Genomic DNA, 25,931 nt, shown 5'->3' on the forward strand with positions numbered 1-25,931 from the left:
GGCTCCTCGCTCAGCATAGAGTCTGCTTGAGATTCTCTGTCCCTCTCCCTCTTCCCTTCCCACTCATGCTCCTCTCTCTCTCTCTAAAATAAATAAATAAATCTTAAAAAAAAAAAAAAAAACCCTTAATCTAAAATCAGTTGATTTTTTAAAAATAGCCTTTAAAAACAAGAGCATTAATTAGCATGTCTTCAAATTGATAAAATTCAACAAGAGACTAAGTCAGAAACTCTAGATTCTACTATTAAATCTTCTAACTAGATATTGAATCTTAGACTAACCATGTATCCACTCAGGACCTCAGTTTCCTCAACTATAAGATTGTTCTACTAAGTCATTAATTAAGTTACTTTCAGTCTAAAATTCCATTTGATTCTAGCTTTAGAAATTTTCATTTCTGGTTTTAGCATCCTAATATTGAATTTAAGCCTGTTTATGACACACTTTTTCATAGTTATCTCTTTTGGTGATATGGGTTTGTTTGGTTATGCTCTCTGCTTGAATTTTCTTCAGAAATAAATCTTAATTTATATTTATACTTCTCACTGTCCAAATAGCTTTCCCCCAAATATTAGAAGGACTTCACTGAATTATAAATAAATCTAAACTCAAGTAACTGAAAACAAGTTTTTAAAAAACATTCTATAAAGATAAGATGGTTTAGATAAGATAGGTCAATGTCGAATGGAGCAATTAAAATTAATAGGAAAGACATCTCTCCAAAGCTTCTGGAAACTTAAGTGTTTATGTGATAAATAAGAAATAAAATAGGCTGAGTTTGGGCAGTTCTTCCTAACATACCCATAGACTTCACCAACACTAGCCTGTAGTGCAGGCTTGCCACCTTGGATTTATCTGTACTACCAGTACATTCTTCTCCCTTTTAAGTCATCGATTCAATTCTTGCCTCCAAATAGCTTGCTCTCATATATATACATATGTATATGTATACCTTCTTTTTTTTTTTTTTTTTTAGTTTTTGATGTAGTGTTCCATGATTCATTATTCCAACTCTTTGGCATCCATCTAGTCCAGGTTCTCAACCTCCTAGGCCCTCCTGGGCCTGCAATACTAAAATATCCATTATGGTCTAATGCTTTTCTAAAAGTAATGTAAGGATCATTTGGGATGCTGGTTAAAACATGTCATCTCCTAGACCCCATAAAGTAGACCAGCACTGTCCAACAGAAATCTCACATGAGTCACACATGTAATTTTAAATGTTCTTGTAGTCAGATTAAAAAACTAAAATGAAACAAGTGAAATAAATCCAATACATGTGAAAATATCATTTCAATATGTAATCGATTGAAAGACATATCACTGTGATACTTTACATTCTTTTTTTTTATACTAAGTCTTTGAAATCTGGTATTCTTATACTTGTAGCATATCTCAGTTCAGACAAGCACATTTCAAGTGCCTAAGAGCCACCTGTGGCTAGTGGCTATGGTACTGGACTGAATTAGATTTGGAGAAGGGAGAATAAAAGTCAGGAATCTACATATAGCAAAATACCCAAGTGATTCTTTCACACTCTCAAGTTTGAGGACCACCACTCGAGACCGTCCTATATACGATCCATTCTACAACCACTACTGAATTTACACTTGAAAAAAATACCCCTTTAATTATGTCAATTCTAAGAGCCTAGAAATCCCTGGTACGTCCAACTTATTTCAGATGGATATTCAAAGCTCCCAAAATGTGGCCTCACCTCATCCATCCAACCTGCTCTCCAATTTGAAAATGTCTTGGGTTCTTCCATGAAATTTTCCTAGGCAAGTATTCAAATGATCATTCATTCAACAAATATTGTTGGACTAGCCACTGTCATCATGGATCCTCCATGGTGACAAGGAAGATATAACACAAATCATGACGTAATTATTACAATGTCATTGTTTTCATTGTAAGAATGAAAACAATGCTCTGAAATAGTGTTCTGAGATGCTATGAGAATGCATAGGGCAGGATTTTATAGTCCGAGAGGTCAAAGAAAATTTCTAGAATACAGTTACATTTAAGTAAAAAAAAAAAAAGTATAAATATAATTAGCAATTTGAATGGATAGAAATTTCTAGGCAGAAAAAAGCACATTACGAAAAGCCCTGAGGTGGAAAAATGACTAAAGGAACGGGCAGATTAGGAAAGTAATCTGAAAGGCAGCCGAAGAGTTAGGCAGAAGCCAGATAAGGCCAAATTATGAGACTTCAATTTTTCTTTTTTTCAAGTATGCATATTTATTTATTTTTTTAAAGATTTTATTTATTTGACAGAGAGAGAGAGAGTGAGAGCAGGAACACAAGCAGGGGGAGTGGGAAAGGAAGAGGCAGGCTCCCCGCTGAGCAGGAAGCCCAATGGGGTTCCCATCCCAGGACCCTGGGATCATGACCTGAGCCGAAGGCAGACGCTGAAGACTGAGCAACCCAGGCGCCCCTCAAGTATGCATATTTAAACAAAACTAGATTACAAACTCCTCAAAAAGTACAGACTTGGTCTTCTAAACATAATTATTTCTTACATCTCACAGAGCACAAAAAAAATATTTAATACTTCTATATATGGAAAACATCTATTTTGCCAGCCTTTTAAGCTCTAGAATCTCCAAAATTATACTAACAATTATTTGTATCTTCAGGTAATTTCAAAACTATATTACCATGAAACTGAAGAAAGTCTTTCCTGAAGTGCTCTGTACTGACATAAAGTTCCTTAGAAAGAGAAACAATTTTTATTTGTAGTAAGGTGGGCATCATGCTCTACCAGTGTGATGCCAGAATTCTGATGCTAAGTTCCTGGTGGAAGGAGTGAAAAGATGGTGAGTCAAACACACAAACACACAGGTACAAGAGACTAAAGGATGTAAGGAAAATATTTTAGGATTACTCGGCCTATTACCTATGTTTTACTCTTCAAACGGATCAAAATCTGATATGTAACACTGTCATAAGCAGCATTCTAAGATGGCCACAAAATCCATGGCCTCTAAGGAGCACATCTTATATAAATAATCTCCTCTGCTTGAGTGTGGCCAGAACCTGTGAATATGATGGGATATCACTTCCCGGATTAAATTCATCAAAGAGGAAATTATCTGACTAGGTCTAACCTAATCAGATGAATCCTTAAAAGGGATCTCCATCAAGTCTGAGAGACTGAAAGTATGAGAAGGCCTATGGAAGAACTACCTGGCAAAGGCACAAAATTTGCCTCTGGCCAACAACTAGCAAAACCACCTCAGTCCAAGAAACAAGGATATTAATTCTGCCAACAACCAAGGGGCTTGGAAGAGAACCCCAGATCTTCGATGAGATTCCACTTGCAGACACCTTTATTTCAACCATGGGAGACTCTTAAGCAGAGCATCCAGCTATATCATACGAACTCCTGATCTTCACGACTAAGATAATGAATGGGTGTTATTTTAAACCATTAATTTGTGGTAATTTGTTAATAGAAAAATAAAACACGAATGCATTTCTCATAATTCAATAGTATAGCTGGTACATAGTTTTTGAGACTTCATTTTACAAATAATTTTTCTAGCTGCTTTAAGAATAAAGTTGTTCCGTAATTGACATGAACAGTAATTGTGCCCTTTAGTACTTCTCATCCTAACAGGAAGTCAATGAGTTTGTGAGTCAAAATTCCCTGAAAAGTTCTTCAGTGTACGTGGGCCTTTTTGATGAATGAGATCTTATTCCTCATCGGCGTCTGTGGGTGCAGCGTACGCGCGGGGTAGACCAGGCCTAAGTTCGACTGCAGTCCCTGCCGCTCCAGACTGCCTCACAGCGGAACTGGGTGGAAATAGGCTGAGCCCAGGATAGACAAAAACACAGGACAAAAAAGGCCGCGGCTCATCCCTTTAAGCCTAACCCAATTTCTCAAGAAAAGCCGCGATTCCATAGAGTAATCAGGCTCTCTCAAGCTGTGGCTTGGCTACCGCGCACGCGGTTTCTTTACTGACTCCCAAAGCATCTAGGAAAAGTTTCAATCGCTAGTTTCAATCTAGGGATCACTGGGGCCACTTAAGATGCGGCTGACGGACAGTTCATATCACCTTGAAAACAGCTCTGAAACTGACAAATTGTGCTCCTTGGTCGCTCACTCCGCACGCCTACGGAGCGGCCATTAAAACCAGGTTTTGGGGCGCCTGGGTGGCTCAGTTGGTTATAGCGACTGCCTTCGGCTCAGGTCATGATCCTGGAGTCCCTGGATCGAGTCCCTCATCGGGGTCCCTGCTGGGCGGGGAGTCTGCTTCTCCCTCTGACCCCCCCCCTCATGTGCTCTCTCTCAAATAAATAAATAAAATCTTTTTTTTTTTTTTTAAAGATTTTTATCCATTTATTTGACAGAGAGAGACAATGAGAGAGGAAACACAAGCAGGGGGAGTGGGACAGGGAGAAGCAGGCCCCCCGCAGAGCAGGGAGCCCGATGCGGGGCTCGATCCCAAGACCCTGGGACCACGACCTGAGCTGAAGGCAGACGCCTAACGACTGAGCCACCCAGGCGCCCCAATAAATAAAATCTTTAAAAAAACAAAAAAACACACCAGGTTTTGGCGTCTTCTTCCCTCAGGCCGGTCTAGTAGACCACAACTACACAGGCCCAGCCGGGACCCTGCGGAGCTTGACCACCCAGAACTGGGCGACCACGCCTACCCCCTGCGCCTGCGGACAGGCCAGCTCCGAAAAGCGCCCAGAGGACCTGCAGGCCCCGCCCCACGGGGCGGGGCCTAGAGGCTCATCGCGCCTGCGCCGAGGCCCGAGGGCGTGCTGCGCCGTTACTTTTGAAACGAGTGGCGGGGAACTGCTGTGGGCGTCTCCGCCGTCGCTCTCTGCCGGGGGGAAGCGCACTCCTTCGTCTGTAGGACTGGCCATGGCGCTGCAGCTCTCCCGGGAGCAAGGCATCACCCTGCGCGGGAGCGCCGAAACCGTGGCCGAGTTCTTCTGTAAGTCCTCCTCGCGCAGGCCGGAGGGCGGGGTGAACTGAGGCCAGGCCGCCCGGTAGGCCCGTGGCTCAGCCACGGAGGCGGGGGAAGCGGTAGGGGGCGGAGGGGAGGCCGCGAGGCCGAGAGGCCGAGAATTAAGCTCTCTCTGCCCCAGCCTCCTGCCCGGCGGGAGAATCTAGGAAGAAGCGGATGCAGACGCCGCCTCCGGGCTCCTTGCTAATGGTGGAGCTTGAGGCCTAGGGGCTGCTGAGGCCTGCGGCGCGATGTAGCCCCTCCACCTGCAGCGTTGCTTTCAACTACAGAGCCAGGCCTTTTCCGCCCGCCCCCAGCCTCCGCGACTTAAGAGGGCGTAGGGCCGGGGTGGGGGCCACGTATATTTTTAACAACCCCTCGGCCCCTCTTTGATTCTGGTATTGGCGGTGATGGACTAGATTTAGGAAAGGCCATTCCGGACCAGGACAGTTGTGCCTTCTGATAGAATCTGGCAGGACTTGTGAGGAGAAAAGGAGGAAAAAGAGGGAAAGGTTTGCTGAGAGCATTGCAGAGAACAGTTAATCAGTTGCTAACTGAGATGCAAAAGCCTATTTTGACACCCTCTAACCACATAATCTGAATTGGGACTTGGATTACAGTGAGTTGTAGTACTACTTTGACAGTAGATTAATGCAGTTTGGCGTTATTCTCTTTTTTTGCCACAGAAATGCAGGTATCGTGTTCTCTCTTAATTAGAAGCAAGGTTTTAAGAATGTTTAATGCCACTTTTTACCTACTCTGCTTTCAGCAAGACACCCACAAACACGTTAAGGCATTTATGGTTTTATGCCATTAATGAAACGTAGCCACATCTAAATATGTTTTATTTTCCAGAGTTACAAAGTGATAATGACTTTTCTTTAACATTCCTTTTGTTTCCAGCATTTGGCATCAACAGCATTTTATATCAGCGTGGCATATATCCATCTGAAACCTTTACTAGAGTGCAGAAATATGGACTCACCTTGCTTGTAACAACTGATCCTGAGCTCATAAAATACCTAAATGATGTGGTGGAACAGCTGAAAGGTATTTAATTGTTGCAAACCATTTTGAGTTTTGCAGGCCTTGTAGAACCCATATTTTCTGGCATCTTGGTGGTCATTTTTCAGCTCTGTACAAAAAGGTATAAAACACTACAACCTCAAATATAGTGATTCTTAATTGGAAGGAAGCAAATAATATATAAATTGAAAGAAAGTCCACCCTTCCCATACTGCAGTTTGAGTGGGTTGAATATTTTGATATTAGGAATCTGATATGGCTTCACAAAACTGTCTCCATCAACTTCCTTAGAAATGATTTTTGCAGTTCATGTAGCCAGATGGAACAAGTTGGAATTTTCTGTCCTTATGATGGTGTTCACTATTGGAGAAAAATCCACTGTATATTTTTAACATATATTTTCTGTAACTGCCTAGAGTTTAAAGCCATCATTACTTAAAGGAAAATAAAATTGGATCCAACCTGGAAACTAAACTTAAAGAAAAGAACTACTAAGTAATAGAGCACCCAGTAGAGTTTTATTTTTTATATATTTCCATTTGTCTTTTTTAAAATCCTGCCTTTAATCAGTAAGCCTTTTCTATCTGAGCACTCACTGTTTTTCTTTAGCTCAAGAAATTACTATATTGAATCAATACTTGTTCTCCATCTATTCCTTTTTCCCCTCATATTTTTCTCTACTTAGGATTCCCACTTCTAATTTTTCTGTTGTAGGATGTTTCTCCCTAGCTCCCCATTTGATCTTCCAAAACTAGTTCCAAAAAACACTAGTCATCTTTTTTTCTTAATTCATGAGTCATATATATTTCTTTGTATCAAGTAGCTTTATTTTTAAAATTAGATTGTTTTTTTTTTTTTTATTCAGGGCTAAAAAGTAAGATTATTAGTAAGCAACTAATAATCTATGTCATCTTAATTTGATGGAGAAGCAAGCCCCACCTAAGCTACTGGTTTTTGGGTTGTCTCCTTTAAGACTACACTGAGGATATTTCTTCACCTCGGATGTATGCAGACCTTCCTATTTAATTTCTCCCTTTTATTTTAGTTAAAATGGAGGAATTGCTCTTCTTAGAGGCAAATTGTTCAATCTGAATCCCCATTCCTCTAGCCTTAAGGATTTTATCCTAGTTCTTCTCTGGTATTTTTGATTTCTTTGTTTTGATCTCTCTTCAGTTTTAAAAGAAAAAAATTTCCACCCACCCCAAATCCTTAAGTTACTACCCAATTTCTTCCTTTTCAGAGCTAAATTGAGAAAAATCGATATATGTCAAGAAAAAGTTGATACATACGACAGCCCGTGTCTAGCAAGTGGCTATTTTTGTACTGCCTGCAAACTAAGAATGTTTTCAGATTTTTTTTTTTTTTTAAGATTTTATTTATTTGAGAGAGAGAATGAGATAGAGCATGAGAGGGGGGAGGGTCAGAGGGAGAAGCAGACTCCCTGCTGAGCAGGGAGCCCAATGCGGGACTCGATCCCGGGACTCCAGGATCATGACCTGAGCCGAAGGCAGTCGCTTAACCAACTGAGCCACCCAGGTGCCCTGTTTTCAGATTTTTAAAGGGCTGTTTTTTAAAGACTATGCAACAGAGACCTAGGTGGCCCACAAGCCCTAAATATTACAAAATTGTTTTGTCTCTTAAAAAAAGAAAAAAAAACACTACAGATTCCTGAGTATACTATCCCAATTTCCAAGATTAATTCAGGGCTTGTCCTGAGGCCCTCTTCTCACTATAATCTCTCTCTAGGATGATCTCTGACATGTACATAGCTTCACTAACAACCTTGGTGTAGTTGACTCACAAATGTACATCCAACCCAATTCTCTTAATTGTGCTCATATATTTCGTGGCTCCGTTGATATCTTCATCTGGCTATCGCAGTGATACCTGAAAACTAAACTTAAGGCGCTCCTGGCTGGCTCAGTCAATGGAGCATGCAACTCTTGATCTCGAGATATGAAGTTGCAGCCCCATGTTGGGTGTGGAGATTACTTAAAAATAAAATCTTAAAACTTAAGCATCATCTCCCATTTGCATTCTTTTTCTCAGTGAATGGATCAGCCATCCAACTAGTGATATAAACTAGGAAGTTGGGAGCTATCTCAGTCTTTCTTCTTGCTTACTCATAAGTAGTCAATAAATCCTAACAGTTTGAACCATGAAATCTCTTGAATCTATCTACTGATCCATCTCTACCAGCTTATCCTTCTCTAAGCCTTCATTACCTCTTGCTTGAATTGCTAATTAATTGGTGTCTCTAGATCCCCTCTTTACCTCTACTCTACTTTCCACATCACAGCCAGAAGGATAGTTCTGAAATACAAATTTAATTACATCATAGCATACTTCAAATACAGTAATGACTTCCCTGGTTCTTGAAGTGTAACTTCTTTAATTTGGCCCATATGGCCTTGCATGGTCTGACCCCTGTGTATCGTACACAAACTGACCTTGTTCATTCTCCCCTTTCTTTACTGCAGTTGTATTACCCTTCTTTCAATCCTCTGGTCAGATGCTCTTCCCTTTTCAATATTTAAGACCTGTACCCTTTTCTGTATCATTTTGCATATTTAATGATAATTTATTTGTAGAACTGAAGTCAAGTGAGAACTCCCTGAGTGAGTCCAGTTTTCCTCTATTATGCTCTCATTGCGTCACATACTGCACCTTCATAGCGTTTACCACAATTAGAATCTTATATTTATCGGTGCAGTGATTAGATTAATGGCCATCTCCTGCATCTTACTTGGATTAGGGTGTACTTCCTGTTTTCTACTCTGTCTTCAGCACTCAGTACTGTATCTGGTACAAATACTGAGAATTTGAAAACAGGAGCTAGGTTATTGTGGGGCAGGTTTTCTGTACAGGTTGGCAGAGTTCCGAAATACTAGCGGTAGGAATTTGCTGAGGATAGAAAGTGAGACCTGGGAAGAGAGTTGTTTTGTAATGCAGTGAAACAAAAAAGATTCCTTGTTATGTATTGCAGATTGGTTATACACGTGTTCAGTTCAGAAACTGGTGAGGTCCTTGAAAGGTGGCAATTTGATATTGAGTGTGACAAGACTGCAAAAGATGACAGGTAAGTATGAAGTAAATTGCTTCCATTTTTACAGATCTTTTTCCAAAACTGTTTTCTTTTACTAGATGAGTTCTACTTATATTGAACTAGTTTCATATAAAGTAGTTTGTTTCTAAGTATGTTAGATGTGATCTTTAATCTCCTGTGGAGAAGGATTGGGCTCACAAATTGTGCTCACGAAAGAATTTTGCCTATCACGGACTTTTAACATCATTGCGCTTAGGCTAAATCCATAAATTTCAAACTTTAGTGTTTATGATGCTATATGTAAAGCTACCATGGTGTCCGTCCTAGGTGGGCCATTTCATGAATTGTAGAAAGGTACTTTTAACCATGAAGTATTATCCTAGACTTTCTCCCAGCTTACTGTGCAGCTCTACTGTATTTCATTTAATGCTACAAACTTCTTAGACATTCCTTTTTTTTTTTTTTTTTAGGATTTTATTTATTTATTTAATAGAGCATGCGAGAGAGGGAACATAAACGGGGAGTGGGAGAGGGAGAAGCAGGCTTCCCGCCAAGCAGGGAGCCCGATGTGGGGCTCAATCCCAGGACCTGGGAATCATGACCTGAGCCAAAGGCAGTCGCTTAACTAACTGAGCCACCCAGGCGCCCCTCCTTAGACATTAAACTGAAGTTTTTAGATTATCTGGATGGGAGATGCCCATCATTATATGCTAATTTCTAGCATTGTCCTAGGCATGCTTACCTGTAAACTCTGAACTCTCTCTCATAATGAAATGATGGAGTTTGCTCCTGAAGCCTTTGGTCTGTTTTAGAAAATGTTTAATTATTAACGCCATACACGAGTAACATCTTATTTGAGGCAATAGGAAATTAGACATTTAGGCATTACTAAAAATGCCAAAATGATTATACCGATTCAATATTTTAGATACTGCTTGTTATCTTTATTTTAAGACATGCTGAAGCTTTCCTGACTTGAAGTACTTGGCAGGTTTTCTAGTCATCTGTTATTTAATGACTTGATACTAAGAACAACCCTAAAAAATGATTGGAAGGATAAATGAAATAATAGAGATACATATTGTGCCTACTAAGTTTCTTAAGGACATATATTTCATTTAAAAAAAAACTCCTTTTGAATGCATTACTTATTTGATTTTGGAAGCATTTAATCAGATAAATAATCTTACCTGTGTTTCAAAGAACTTGTTAAAACTTAAAATGAATTAATTGGTTTCTTTGATAGTGCACCCAGAGAAAAGTCTCAGAAAGCTATCCAAGATGAAATCCGTTCAGTGATCAGACAGATCACAGCTACGGTGACATTTCTGCCACTATTGGAAGTTTCTTGTAAGTATTATACAACTTCACACTGGCTTAAATTTGTTGTGGAAAAGACTAAGCTACTACTTTAAGAATTAATGCGCTCATTAAGTTTTTTCTTAATTATAAATGTCATGTTATATGAATGAGAAAACTGTGATAAAGCTAAAGTAATGCTATTTGCATTTTATTTACAAGTGCTGAAAAGGAAAGCAATGAAAGTATTCTACAGTACTCACTCTTGAATATTTTGATGTCATTTGTCATTATTTTTATTTTCTACACATTTCTATGTATATAATTAAGATTTATAGCTATAATTGTGTCTTTGTTTTCTTAGTTACTCCTTCATTCATCAGATATATCCTAAATACCTACTACATGCCAGATGCTGTTCTGGGCACTGGGATACAGCTGTCACAGAACCAAGGTATTATCTTTTCTATGGCTTAGATTCATGCTGTCTCATGATTAATTGTATACTTTCTGCAAATATTTTTAGTGGTTTTCTCTTTAAAAAAAAAACTTGAGTTTTTCATAAAGTAAAAGGAGTACAGTATTTTCTGTACTAAAATTTCCATTGAGGAAAAGCAATTAGTTAATATAATTGATTAGAGATCAAGGTAAACTAGCTTTTCTGACACTATAGATGGTTCAAATGTGAAAGACACAGGAAGGGTGGTTGTACTTTAGAAAAAAATAATTGTACTTTAATGATCTTATCCCCAATTTAGGTTCATTTGATCTACTGATACATACAGACAAAGATTTGGTTGTACCTGAAAAATGGGAAGAGTCGGGACCACAGTTTATTACCAATTCTAAGGAAGTCCGTCCCTTCGTTCATTTACTACTACAATCCACAAAGTAAATAGCATGGTGGCCTACAAAATTCCTGTCAATGACTGAGGATAAGATAAGGACAGTGATGTACTTATAACTCTCAGATGTGGTTTTCCTGAAACCAAGTCAACTATAGTTGATACATTTTGTTTCACTGGTTAATTTTTAGATGGGGAAAACTTAACATTATACTTCTATTGAACTGTGCATAATTGTTCCATTTTTTGGTACCCGTATGACTTTATACAGGGTTGGTATAAATTATTGCACATTGTTCAGAAGGGAACTAGCAGATTACATCAGCATTGTTAATGTCAATTCCTTTAAAGGTGGTAACTGTAGATGGAAAGCTTTTGCCATAAAGCTAAATGCCTTCTTAAACCTTTTGGTCAAGTACCTTGATTCGGAATATAGGTAGGGAGATATTTAAATATAAAATACAGCAAAAGAAGTCCGAAAATTCAGAGTCTTTGTTTAGATCCTGAAATTATCTAATGATAATCTGTAAGTAATGAAATACTGCTCCTGTTAGGTCCTTTTGCCATTTATTTTATTTGTATATTTTCCGTATTAAAAGCATTTCCAATTATTTGATTTTAATTTATATAACTTGAACTTACAAAGCTATGTATATTGCCACTGTTTAAATTCCTGTGATACAGAACACTTAAACATTTTTTTTATGTTTTATAAAATCAAGCTTTAAATGATGTAATAAAGTTAAGTATGTATATTTTAATTTGTCTTAACATATTTTTATATTGGTGTGGTATTAACACAGTTAAATAGCAGGATGGATTCAGTATAGCAAATAATATCTTGTACCTACCAGGGCCTAAGAATACAAACTTGAGTCAGTCTGGAGGTGCTTTCAATTTAATGGACAAGCTTTGATTATACCCCTTTAATCTTATAACTGTGGACTTAAAATAAGCATCATTCTTTGTATAAAATAATACATGTCATTTGGAATTAATTCATTTTAGCATATGTTGGGCTGTAGAACTTTTCTATACTCCTAGCCTTATTGCTAGCCTAGTCTTCCTTATTTTGCCAAGGTCAGTTGAAGGCAGACTTCTAAAAAGTCTCTTCTAATCTCTGTTCTAAATCTTATCTCATTTTGTAATAATTAAGTGCTTACTATCAGACACTGTTCTAAGCTCTTTATATGTATTAACTCGTTAATCTTCACTATAAAGTAAAAACACATAGCCTGTATCCATTCCTTCAAAAATTACAAAGTGAACACCTGTTAACGTGCCAAGTATTGGGATGAATGAAACAGGGTCCTGGCCTTTCTGAAGTTTGAGATATGAAGGAGAGGAAAATACATGGCAAGCTTCCAAGAAGTAACTACACAGATTTATCACATATGTATTTGTCTTTGTTATTTCACCTGAATGATCTGTTTGATCCTGTTGCCTGCTTGTTAAGAATAAAGGGCAATTCTCTCACTACAAGACAAGTGTAGGTCCCCGTATTTGATGATGGGTGTAGTGAATGCTGTTGCGAAAGCCCATTCCCTTGAGAGTTGAAGCTATCTAATTTTAGAGGTCCACCCACAACTCTTGCCTGAATAAGAAAAGTAGTTATGCAGAAATGGAAATGATTTTGAATTAGGTATGGTCAAGAGTCTGGTTTTCCAACATGAGATATAGTACAAAGTGGTCACTAGTAAGATTAAAACATTTGAATTCTTGGCTGTACATAACCTTCATAACATGACACATTAGGTTGAGAAAGAAAGCAGAAATGGAAGTTCAGTAAAAATATGGAGAGAGTTGAAAATTCTGGAACTACTTTTGGGACAAAAGTTTGAAATTCTTTTCAGAAAGCAGTAACTGCTTTAGGAAACACAATGCCTCTGCTAAATGGCCGGAAATAATGTGGTTCTTCCCCCACAAAAGCTCACTGGTAGCAACTTTCTTAATATATCATTGGTAATACTTAAATTTCTGTCACTTGTGTTTTTATTTACCAAATTAAATGACCCTAATATTATCACTTTTAATTTGTGATTTCTAACATTGCTAATTTCCCCCCTTATAGATTATGTATCATTTAAGAAATACAAATACAAAGCTATGAGCTTTGTTGGTAAAGCTCAATTGGAAAAGCTTTGGCCTATGGCTCCAGCTAAACTTGTCCTGCCTTCTTTCCTATACCTGAAGCTCACCTTAGGAGGGAGATATTTAAACCAACAGGTTCAAGAATTGTGAATGACCGATGAGTACTGGGTGTTACGTGTAAGTGATGAATCACTAAATTCTCCTGAAACTAATATTACAGTATATGTTAATTAAGTAGAATTTAAATAAAGATTTGGAAGGAAAAAAAAAACAAAAACAAAATGTGCGTGACTTCCATACCATGTTAAACAGAGAAGCCAAGATTCCAAGAGAGTCTGATAGGCCTCTGATAGGCCTGGCCTGGACTCTGACTCGGTTTTGCTTACCGTAGGTACAGGAATGAAAACAACATGTTCCGATTGGGCCTGTCGAGGTCTGAAACAGAGCCCCAGATGGGACTGAACCACACCCGGTCTTCAGGACTCTTCTCCCAGTGTCATCAGTTGGACAGAGAAGTCAAGCCTTGATGGGAATTTTACACAGAGGTATAACGATCTCATGTTTTAGTTGGCTTTCGCTTCATAGCAAACAACCATAGGATAACCGTAAGCATTTTTTTTTTTTTTCCTGTAAGTCTGTGGATTATCTGGGGTGCTTGTTTTATTCTCATGCAAATCTGCAGGTCACATGTTTCATTCTACCATTGAAGGGGCAATAGCTAGCCAGGACTTTTAAAGCTTAGTTTCCAAACTTTGACACTGACATTTTTGCCCACATTCCACTGATTTTGGCCAAGTCTTGTGGCTGAGCCAAACTTCAGTGGGGCAGGGAAGTATACTCCTCCCATGGAGTTGGGGAAAGGGGTATGTGAAAATGTGATGAAAGTGATAATATTATTATTAGACAGGACAGATCAGAATAGCTATAATGCCGCATTGTAACTCATTTTCCACCAGATGTCACTAATGCTGCAATATTCAAATTAAGGTGAACTTTTGACTTTAAAGGCTGTAATATTCAGCTTTTCTTATTGGAAATTAACAGTGGGATTTCTGGCTACAAAAATATAGACATCCAAGGAAGGAAATACAGCATCTGTAATTGGCTAAGCACTTCACATGAATTATTTAATTTAATTCTCATGCTTTAGTGCACAAGTAGAATTGCGGAATCAGCGGGCGTGCAAACTGCACTACATTTTTTAGAGTTTAGATGGTCTCTTCTGTCCATGACCAAGGAAGCTCATCTGGCTCCTCAGCAAGCACATCAAAAGGAGTGTTTCTTCACCCGTTTCCTAATGGCTCTTACCTTTGACATCCTCTTAGCAATTGAGTGTCCAGAGCAAACTGGTTTTCATTTACTCCGCTTTACAAAACTCTACGTCTCTTTGGGTGCATTTGTATTTACACTTTCCTCAGATGACTTCCTGTAACTTATCCATATTGTGCAAAGAATAAATCAAGTGTGCCTTTGTGAGCAGTTGTGAGACACTTTACCCACTAGTCAAAAGAATTGTTCGTTAAGTAACCTCAGTTACTCTTTAGGGAATTAATTTTTGGCTAAAGTTGTAAATAATAATTTCTTATTCTTGTTTTAATTAAATATGTGAAATTAGATTTTAAGTTATTTTGTTCAGTGTAACCGTGATAAAAATTTGTGTTGGAATAACTATGGAATAGAAATGCTGCTAAATTCCAAATTTTATGAGCTACATTTTCTAAGAACAGATCTTTAAAGATCTTTCCATTCTTCACGAACATGGCTTTGAAAGCCAGCAGTATTAACTGATGCTTATTAAAAAAAATCTAGTTGGGAAAGCTACTTAATCTTCATTAGAGTTGACAATGCTGTTCCAATCTGGCAAAAACACTGTAGCCTTAGCAACAAAACTATTAGAAAAGGCCTAGAGAGAAAAATGTCAAGAGTTGACCCTCTGATTACACAAGTCAGTTTATGTTACCGTTTCACCTATTTTTGTGCTCTTACCATTTGATCTATTTCTATACTAGAGAAACATCATTTCATTTATTTGTATAAAGTCCATTGTCATCTGCGTTTATCTGCACCATTTTGCTATGCAAGCTTGTTTGCACAAAGGTACACATCCTATCAAAATCTTTATTGTTTTGGCATTTTATCTGTGCTGAAAAAGGCCTCTGAATATAAGCACGACCGCTCAGGCTCCACTTCCATGCAAGGGAAAGATGCCAAACCTCTTTAAAAACTATCTAGATAGGGACATGCCCAGTGGATACCTAGACATGGATGTGAATTTCTTTCTGAATGGCAGTCTCGCTGACTCACACGCATTTCCTTTAATCCTCACAACAACCCTAGGAAGGTTATTGTTGCCATTTTACACACGTAAAACCTGAGATTCAGGGAGCCTAGGTAATTTGCCCAACTTCAGACATCCAGAATCTGTCCCCAGGCCCGACCCCAAGGCCAATATTCTTTCTAGTATATCTCCTTGCTTCTCAGAGACTAGGGAACAAAGGAGGGTGCCCCTGCTCCAGTGTGCACAGACTCAGCCAAAAAGACTAGACTGCTACATGACTCTAACCCCAAGTTGGGGAAGGAGAACTCAACAGTATTTTGAGTATCAAGTTTCATTAATTTTTTAAAAAACACTTTTTCATAACAAGCGATCATTAAATGTTTATATACACACAGTATTTTGCTGTACCATAGCTGCATGCATCTTCTTCCATCAACATTTTCTTCTCTCATTCTTTCACTTGTTTTTGTAACTACATGCTGTGTTGGAATTTGAACGAGTGAGAAATAGAGGAGACAGAAGGCGATTGAGATGTATGTTATCATCCAAATCATGGGGTTCCCTAGCAAAGCTGGGTAGAGTGAGGCTTAGATCTCAAGCAGAAACAGGGTTTGCTACTACACCTCCAGAAATGAGCCGGGAATGGCCAGGCAACTGCAGGCATCCTCGCGCAAGCCCACTCCAACATGGGAGCAAGAAGCCCTGCGTCCTGAAGGCCAAGGGCACAATAAGAAAGCACTTGACTCGAACTCCTATAAGTCTTAGAAAGGTCTTTTCTCTGTTGCTTGGAATGGTGTGAGAGAGACAGTGGAGAGAGGGGCCCCAGATCTCTGCCCAACAGCACCTTCTGTCATCAGGATTGGAATGGAGACCTGGAGAGTGGAGTAGCATGCATCCCTCTCGTTGAATATTTGCCAGCTTTTTAAGCTTTTTAGTGTATTACACTGTGCGTTCCACGGGCGTCCTATGAGTTGCTTTAGGTAGCATGCTCACGGGCATTTTTTTTTTTAATTTTAGTAACTATGTATTTTAATCTGTATTCAGAAAAACGTATAACATGTTCTAACACATTACCATGAGCGAAGATTCTAAAGTCCACTCTGAATGTTTAAAGAAAAACATATCAGTATTTTGTATGGATGATGCAAATGTAGACAAGGTAAGAAGGCCGCGCACACACGATGGGAGGCTGAGAACCAATGTCGTAGCCCTTTGTGCTCCAGCCTCCGAAGGGAGCCAGGGCAGCAGTCCCCTTAGCGGAGCCGCGCCTGCTCCCGCTACTGCTGCGCTCACACACGCCTGAACTCGCCTCCTCCCCACAGAGTCCTTCTGGAACTGCTGAAGGGCATCTTGCTTTCTGCCCACAAAAGACTCCGGCCCCATGAGTCCGGTAGAACGCCATGCAGCACGCTAAGCTGAAAGTTAACTCTCCGGTCCATTTCGTATCACTAATTAGGTCCAGTCATGTTGTCCAAAGTGGCTCACCAGACTTTGATGAAATGAACACAGAGACTGTATCCACACGAAAATGTCCCAAATTTGAACAATAGGACACTCTTTGTTTATGACTCCACTTCCCCCCAAACTAAATCCCCTCACAAAAGCCCATAGAAATTAAAGTCCAAGTGCCTTCATTCTCAATCGTATACAGTTGGCTCAGTGTCAGCCAGAGGCTTTTACGCAGAGCCTGGGTTCCGGTAGCTGTAGCGGTGTCCTGGGATTTCACAGGAATGGGCGTAGCTTCTTCAGCCTCTTCAAAGTTGGTTCGAACCTCGAATTAGTTCTAGTCTCCAAGGGGCCAGCAGTCACAAAAGAAACTGCATCTCCCCTATAGAAGTTGTCACAAACAGGGGCGCCTGGGTGGCTCAGTTGGTTAAGCGACTGCCTTCGGCTCAGGTCATGATCCTAGAGTCCCGGGATCGAGTCCCGCCTTGGGCTCCCTGCTCGGCAGGGAGTCTGCTTCTCCCTCTGACCCTCCCCCCTCTCATGTTCTCTCTCTCTTTCATTCTCTCTCTCAAATAAATAAATAAAATCTTTAAAAAAAAAAAAGTTGTCACAAACAAAACTGTGGTCCCCCAATTAAGTGAATAGGTAATGGCGTGGCAGGTGACTTAGTGCTCCCTCTATTGGAGACAGCGAGGACCTGGGAACTGTTGGGTTTCAGTCCCACGGCAAGCCAGCCAGAGGCACCCGCCTTGAGTCCACAGCCTGTGAGTCCGTATTCACTGAGCACACAGCGCCCAGCAACTGTTGTGCTTCCACAACGGTTTATGTTTAATATGTGTGTGTATTTCTTTGTGTTTGTTGTTGTTACTGTTTTGTTTTGGTGACTCGTGTGTAGTTATCTCCCATATATATTGCCTACTTTCAGGGAGTGACCTTTTCTTTTTTTTTTTTTTTCTTTCTATTAACATATAACGTATTATTTGTTTCAGGGGTACAGATCTGTGATTCATCAGTCTTCCACAATTCACAGCGCTCACCATAGCACATACCCGCCCCAATGTCTATCACCCAGCCACGTCATCCCTCCCACCCCCCCACCACTCCAGCAACCCTCAGTTTATTTCCTGAGATTGAGAGTCTCTTATGGTTTGTCTCCCTCTGGTTTCATCTTGTTTCATTTTTCTCTCCCTTCCCCTATGATCCTCTGCCTTGTTTCTCAAATTTAGAGAGTGACCCTGAGACATTATTGCCTTCTTCGAAAATTTAGATATTCTGGTTTCATTTCCTTGTGTCTCGTGTCCCATGCTTTTGGCACTTTGGTGCAAGATTGTGGTCTAGAGAAAACGTCTACTCCCAAATTCCTCCGAGTGTGTTCTCTCCAGAACAGTGGAGTGAAACACATTCTCCTCTGCCAGTGCATGAGGAATGGGGTAATGAACGTCACCCTGCTCCCTTAGCACTATGTTTAACTTACTAATATGCCACGTCTTACTTGTTCTGATAGTAGTAATTGTCATCACTCTTCCATAGACTTTTCATTCCTACCTAGGCAGGCTGAGTTGGACCTGGCTAGGAAGTAGTTGACCAGAACCAAGATTCTAAGAAAATAAAATACCACGGTCGCAGTAAGAGCCAATGAGTCAGGATTACTCTTTGTCAAGAAGGAACAGAAGGATACCAAAGTTTAGCAAGACTTTAAGAAGGTTCTAGACATCACAGATGAAAGTAGTCAAAAGTTAGTATTCCAAAGAGTGGCGCCATTTGAAAAGACAGAACACAAGCACAAACAAATAAAAAAGATTCCAAGACACTTAAATTAAGGGCAGAAACTTTTCTTTTCTCTCTTACTCCTTCCTGTCTCAGTAGGATCTGACCACTGGTGTAAGGAAAGAGACTGCAGCTGGGAAGGAAATGATGCCAAGAGCTGCAGCTGCAAAGAGGGTTTTTTTTTTTTTTTTTTAACTTTTATAGTGTAAAATTAATACATACACACATTTTAAAAAACAAGCAGTACAGAGTGGTACCAAATGAAAAGTAAATTCCCTGCCTGAGCCTGTTCCCCAACTCCTCATTTCCAGCTCCCTATTTTTAAATATTTTCTGTTCTGCTGGTGGTTATCACAATACCTCTGAAACCTATGTTAATGCTTTCATTTCTTGTTTTATGAACTTGAAATAGCATCTATTGAAAGATGAGAAACTTATTTCTTTTATCCATCTGCTTCTACATTTTCCAGTTACATTGTTTTGGTTTTTCTGGTTATTACCATTTTAAAGAGTATGCTTACGTCTGTATTTTGTTACATCAATTTTAGACAGTGTATCTTGATTTTTTGCTATATAAATAAATAGGTGAAAAAGATCTGTGACATTATCTCTTCCACGTCTCTGCTGCCTTAATATTCAGACTTCCATTTTTTTTATATTATCAATGTTAGTATTAGTCAGATTCTTTTACAGTTGTTGTCTTCCAAGTTTTGTTTATACGTTGATTCTACAAATTAAAATAGCATTTCCATTATTCCAATGATTAAATTACTCCTTACCGAAGGACCAAATAGCTCTACTTACTGAGAAAGAAAGGGTAATCTTATGTCATTAAAACTGAAAGATGAATGTTCCAAGTGTCAAAGTCAAGTGGGATTCCTGAAACTCAATCTTCAAGACTTTCTAGTACATTTAATTTGGTCGATGATATCTTTAATTTCCAAAAAATCTTTTTCTTTGTTCTTATTTTATAGCCACCCATTCTTTGGCTTCTTGACTCTGAAGATGTTAGTTGGTTTTGTTTTCTTAATCAGTTTTTTTTTTTTTTTTCCCTGTTCTCTTACTTGTTTTCTTTAGGATTCGACTGTTACAATATCTGTTCCACTTAGACCTCCTCATTTTTGTTTTTCACTTACTCTAAATTTTCTGGGTTTTTTCCTCCCATATATGTGAGTGATGAAAAAGGTTGACCAGTATTGATAGCATGATTTGCCACTGCAGTATTAGACCTCTTTCTTGAATGAAAAGATGGATGGCAGGTTCTGTGTACATATAAGCTAGTAGTACTGTTTTAGGGTACATTTAGATATTTTGTTCACCATGTATTTTTTGCAAATTGACTTTTTAAAATACTATATTAAAATTAAAATATCATATCTTATTTACTTAGTTTTTTGGTGCACCTCAAATTTTGTGTGCCTGGTTTCACTCACTGTAGTATCTATTTGGGCCAAGGGCCTGAAAGGTTAAATGTACTTTCCAGGTATGGTCAGTAGAGGGCAGCAAAGGGTAGTGGAGTGAGCACTCGCAGCCAAGGCCTGGGCATCCCTTTTTTCCCCTCTATAGAGATAAAAACCCATCAGTGGTAGTAGAAAGTCCAGAGTGCCAGAATCAGGAGAGAAATTACTCATAGGGATACTGATCCAGAATGGGGATCAGCTGAGGAGGCACAATTCACAGCCTGGTATCTATCTTAGCGATGTGAACCACTAGACATCAGGAGGGGAATCATTCGACTTTCCCAGTCCTGACTCCTCCTACTCCCTGCCTGTCTAAAACCTCAGATCTGGCTCCGTAAAATAACAGGAGTCTCCTGTCCATCTTGGGAGCTGATGCAAACTTCCTGACTGAGAGTTAGGACATGGTACCAGCAGTGGCTAAGTGTTCCTCAACCAGCCATTTCAGGGAGGAGAGACTGAGTGGGATAGGGGCACCATAGGCAAACACTGACAGCTGATGAAAACACTCACATATGTGTCAGTTAAATAATTTGGGAGCCAACCTAAATGGGATGTGGCTTAAAATATATTTTCTTTCCTCCTCCAGAAGGAAAACATTGTTTAGGTGAGGAAAAACTATATGACTTTGAAATTAGACAAACTTGACTCTGCAGATTATTTGGTATGTGGTTCTCAGTTACTTCACTTTATTGAGCTTCAGTTTCTCCATCTATAAAATGGAAATAATGATTCTTACCTCACAAATCTGCTGCAAGCAAATGAGATGATGTCCATAAACTGCCTGGCAAAGAACTTGGCAATTTGTAGTTACTCAATTGGCATTACTACCTGTTCTCTCTCCCTGTCTTTATTCATGGGGGGAATACCCATTATATTGTTGCTATTTTTGAATAAAAAGTCTCATTGTCTCCTGTAAGCATAACTAAATTATTTGAAGGATTAATCTGTTAGGTACCATACTAACATTTCTGCAGTATGATCTCATTTAATTCTCACAACAACCCTATGAAGCAGATGCTTTTATCATCATTTTGATTTTGCAGAGAAGGACATTGAGGCTTTAGAAGTATAACTGGTTTACCCAGTGTCATGTAGGTAGTAAATCATAAGGAAGGATTAAAACTAGGTAATTGGATTCCAGAGCTCATGCTCTCGACACTACATAATGTTTTCCAATATACACATTTAATCAAAGATTTAAAATTGTAAGGGAATAAATCAGAGAAGAAATTAAAAAATACATGGAGACAAATGAAAATGAAAACACCATGGTCCAAAAACTTTGGAATCCAGCAAAAGCTGTTCTATGAGGCAAGTTTATAGCAATCAAGGCCTACCTCAAGAAGCAAGAAAAACATTGAAGAAACAACCTAAACTTACACCTACAGAAGCTAGAAAAAGAACAAACAAAACCCAAAACCTAAAGAAGGAAGAAAATAATAAAGATTAGAGCAGAAATAAATGAAATAGAAACTAAAAAAAACCCAATAGAGCAGATCAATGAAACCAGGAGCTGGTTCTTTGAAAAGATCAACCAAATTGATAAACCTTTAGCCAGACTCATAAAGGAGAGAGAGAGAGAGGGAGAGGACTCAAATAAACAAAATCAGAAGGGAAAGAGGAGAAAGGACAACCAACACCACAGAAATATGAAGGATTATAAGAATATTATGAAAAATTGTATGCAAACAAATTGAACAACCTAGAAGAAATGATAAATCCCTAGAAACATATAACCTCCCAAAACTGAATCAGGAAGAAATAGAAAACTTGAACAGACTGATTACCAGGAATGAAATTGAATCAGTAATCAGAAAACTCCCAACAAACAAAAGTCCAGGAGCAGATGGCTTCACAGGTGGATTTTACCGAACATTTAAAGAAGAGTTAGAAGGAAAGCTTCCAAAATCACAAATTCATTCTGTGAGGCCAGCATTACCCTGATACCAAAACCAGGTAAAGACACTTAAAAAAAAAAAAAAAAAAAAAAAAAAAAAAGAGGACGGCTGGGTGGCTCAGTCAGTTAAGCGTCTGCCTTCAGCTCTGGTCATGATCCCAGAGTCCTGGGATCGAGTCCCCCATCGGGCTCCTGGCTCAGCGGGGAGCCTGCTTCTCCCTCTCCCACTCCCCCTGCTTGTGCGCTCTCGCTCTCTCACTCTTGCTCTATCGCAAATAAATAAAATCTTTTTTAAAAAAGAGAGAACTACAGGCCAATATCTCTGATGAACACATATGCAAAAATCCTCAACAAAATAATAGCCAACCAAATCCAACAATACATTAAAAAATCATTCACCGTGATCAAGTGGGATTTATTCCTAGGATGCAAACGTGATTCAGTATTCACAAATCAATTAACATCATACATCACGTCAACAAGAGAAAGGATAAAAAGCACATGATTATTTTAATAGATGCAGAAAAGCATTTGACATAGTACAATATCCATTCATGATAAAAACTCTCAACGAAGTAGATTTAGAGGGAACATATTTCAATATAATAAAGACCATATAAAAACCTACAGCTAAAATCATACTCAATGGTGAAAAACTAAAAGCTTTTCCCCAAGATCAAGAGCAAGACAGGGGTGTCCATTCTCACTACTTGTATTCAACATAGTACTGGAAGTCCTAGCCCCGGGAATAAGACAAGAAAAAGAAATAAGTGGCATCCAAATGGGTAAGGAAGAAGTAAAACTTTCACTATTTGCAGGTGACATGATACTATATATACAGAAAACCCTCCAGACTCCACCAAAAATAGACTAGAACTGATAAATGCGTTCAGGAAAATCACAGGATACAAAATCAATATACAGAAATCTGCATTTTTATACACTAATGAAGAAGCAGAAAGAGAAATTAAGAAACAGTCCCATTCACAATTATACCAAAAATAATAAACTACCTAGGAATAAACTTAAACAAGGAAGTGAAAGACCTATATTCTGAAAACTATAAAACACTGATGAAAAAAAATTGAAGACAACATGAATGGAAAAATATTCTATGCTTATTGATGGAAGAACAAATATTTTAAAATGTCCCATACCCAAAATGATCTACAGATTTAATGCAATCCCTATCAAAACACCAATAGCATTTTTCACAGAACTAGAACCAATAATTCTAAAATATGTATGGTACCACAAAAGGCCCCAAATAGCCAAAGCAATCTTGAGAAAGAACAAAATTGGAGGTATCACAATCCCAGATTTCAGGGTATATCACAAAGCTGTAATAATCCAAACAGTATGGTACTGACGGAAAAGTAGACAATAGATCAACGGAACAGAATAGAGAATCCAGAAATAAACCCATGATTTTATGTACAAGCAGGGAGGCAAGAATATACAATGGGGAAAAGATAGTCTCTTCAAAAACTGGTGTTGGGAAAACTGGACAGGTACATCCAAAAGAATGAAACTGGACCACTCTCTTACACTATACACAAAAATAAAATTCAAAATGGATTAAAGACCTAAATGTAAGACTTGAAACCAAAAAAGTCCGAGCAGAGAGCACAGATAGTAATTTCTCAGACACTGGTTGTAACAACATCTTCCTAGATATGTCCCCTGAGGCAAGGGAGACAAAAGCAAAAATAAATTATTGGGACTACATCAAAATAAAAGGCTTCTGCACAGCAAAGAAAACCACCAATAAAACGAGAGGACAAGTTACTGAATGGGAGAAGATATTTGCAAATGATATAAAAGGTTAGTATCCAAAATATATAAAGAGCTTATACAACTCAACACCAAAAAACCAAATGATCCAATTTAAAAATAGGCGGAAGACATCAACAGACATTTCTCCAAAGAAGACACAGATGGCCAACAGACACGAAAAGATGCTCAAATCACTCATCATCAGGGAAATGCAAATGAAAACCACAATGAGCTATCACCTCATACCTGTCCAAATGGCTAAAATCAACAACACAAGAAACAACAGGTTTTGGCAAGATTGTGGAGAAAAAGGAACTCTTGTGCACTGTTGGTGGGAATGCCAACTGGTGCAGCCCCCTGTGGAAAACAATATGGAGGTTCCTCAAAAAATTAAAGATAGAATTGTTATATGATCCATAACTGAGTATTTACCCCCCAAATAGAAAAACACTAATTTGTGGGGTGTCTGGGTGGCTCAGTCGGTTAAGCATCTAGCACATGGTTTCAGCTCAGGTCATAATCTCGGGATCATGGCATCGAACCCCACATTGGGTTCTGCGCTCAGCACAGAGTCTGCTTGAGATTCCCTCTCCCTCTTCCTCTGCCCCTGCCCCCACCTGTCTGCTCACCCTCTCTCATTCTCAAATAAATAAATAAATAAATAAATAAATAAATAAATAAATAAATAAATAAAATCTTTAAAAAGAGAAAAACACTAATTTAAAAACATATATGCACCCCTATGTTTGTTGCAACATTATTTACAGTAGCCAAATTATGGAGCAAGCCCAAGTGTCCACTGATAGATGAATGGATGAAGAAGATGTGATATATACACACACACACACACACACAATGGAATATTATTCAGCAATAAAAAAGATGAAATCTTGCCATTTGCAACAACATGGATGGATTTAGAGGGTATAATGCTAAGTGAAATAAGTCAGAGAAAGACAAATACCATATGATTTCACTTATATGTGGAATTTAAGAAACAAAACAAATAAAAAAGAGATAAACCAAAAGACAGACTCTTAGCTATAGAAAACAAACTGATAGTTATCAGAAGGAAGGTGGGTGGGGGGATGGATGGTAGGTGATGGGGATTAAGAGTACACTTATCATGATGAGCACTGAGTAATGTATAGAATTATCGAATCACTATATTGTACACCTGAAACTAATAATAACACTTAATTATACTGGAATTGAAATAAAATAAATATAAAAAAATTAAAAGAAAGAAATTGAATTAAGAAAATAGTCTAGGGGCACCTGCATGGCTCATTCAGTTAAGCATCTGCCTTCGGCTCAGGTCGTGATCTCAGGGTCCTGGGATCAAGCCCCACATCGGGCTCCCTGCTCATAGGGGAGTCTGCTTCTCCCCCTCCCCCCGACCCCCCTCCCTGCTCATGCTCTCTCTCTCTCTCTCACTTCTCTCTCAAATAAATAAAATCTTCAAAAAAAATTTTTAAATAGTCTTGTCTTTGCAACATGCTTAAAATTATTGGTATTATGGGCCTAGGATTACCTTATACTATCTCTTCTATTTGATATTTAGGGTGAAAAGTTAAGTGTTCAATGAAATAGATGAAAACAAACCCTATCACTGTGATTCTATTTAGAGCTCATTCATCAAATTAAAATAAGTAGCAATGGTATTTTAGAAGAAATTAAGCTTTAGCTATTACTGTAAATGTAACTATTACATGACTAAGGAAAGCTCCCTTTATCTTTCTAAGAAAACTTTTCTCTCCTTGGCTTTACTACAAGGGGAAGATAGAATCAGAACACTACATCTTTCTCAATTAATTCCTGAAGATTAGTAACTCACAATCCTGGTTACATACAAGAATCACTCAAAAAATTTTTCAAAATACAGGTTTTCTGGATCTGATGAATCAGAACCTCTGGGGGTTAGAGAGGGAGTGCCTGAAAACTCCCCCAAGTGAGACTGATGCATATCAGTATTGATAAGCAGATACTAGATTCTAGAAGGAGAGTTTTCCTGGTCTCTAAATCTCTAACCTCT

General features: G+C 38.6%; 1 pseudogene; it reads left to right on the top strand.

The window, feature by feature from the left end:
* The window catches only part of LOC135363243 (mitotic spindle assembly checkpoint protein MAD2A-like), a 46,908-nt pseudogene extending 34,965 nt beyond the window's left edge, over positions 1–11,943 (top strand).
* Positions 11,944–25,931: the final 13,988 nt, after the last annotated feature.

The sequence above is a fragment of the Mirounga angustirostris genome, unplaced genomic scaffold (assembly GCF_029215605.1).
Source record: "Mirounga angustirostris isolate CCGP_5_RB_7025 unplaced genomic scaffold, mMirAng1.0.hap1 SCAF_71, whole genome shotgun sequence".
NCBI lineage: Eukaryota > Metazoa > Chordata > Mammalia > Carnivora > Phocidae > Mirounga > Mirounga angustirostris.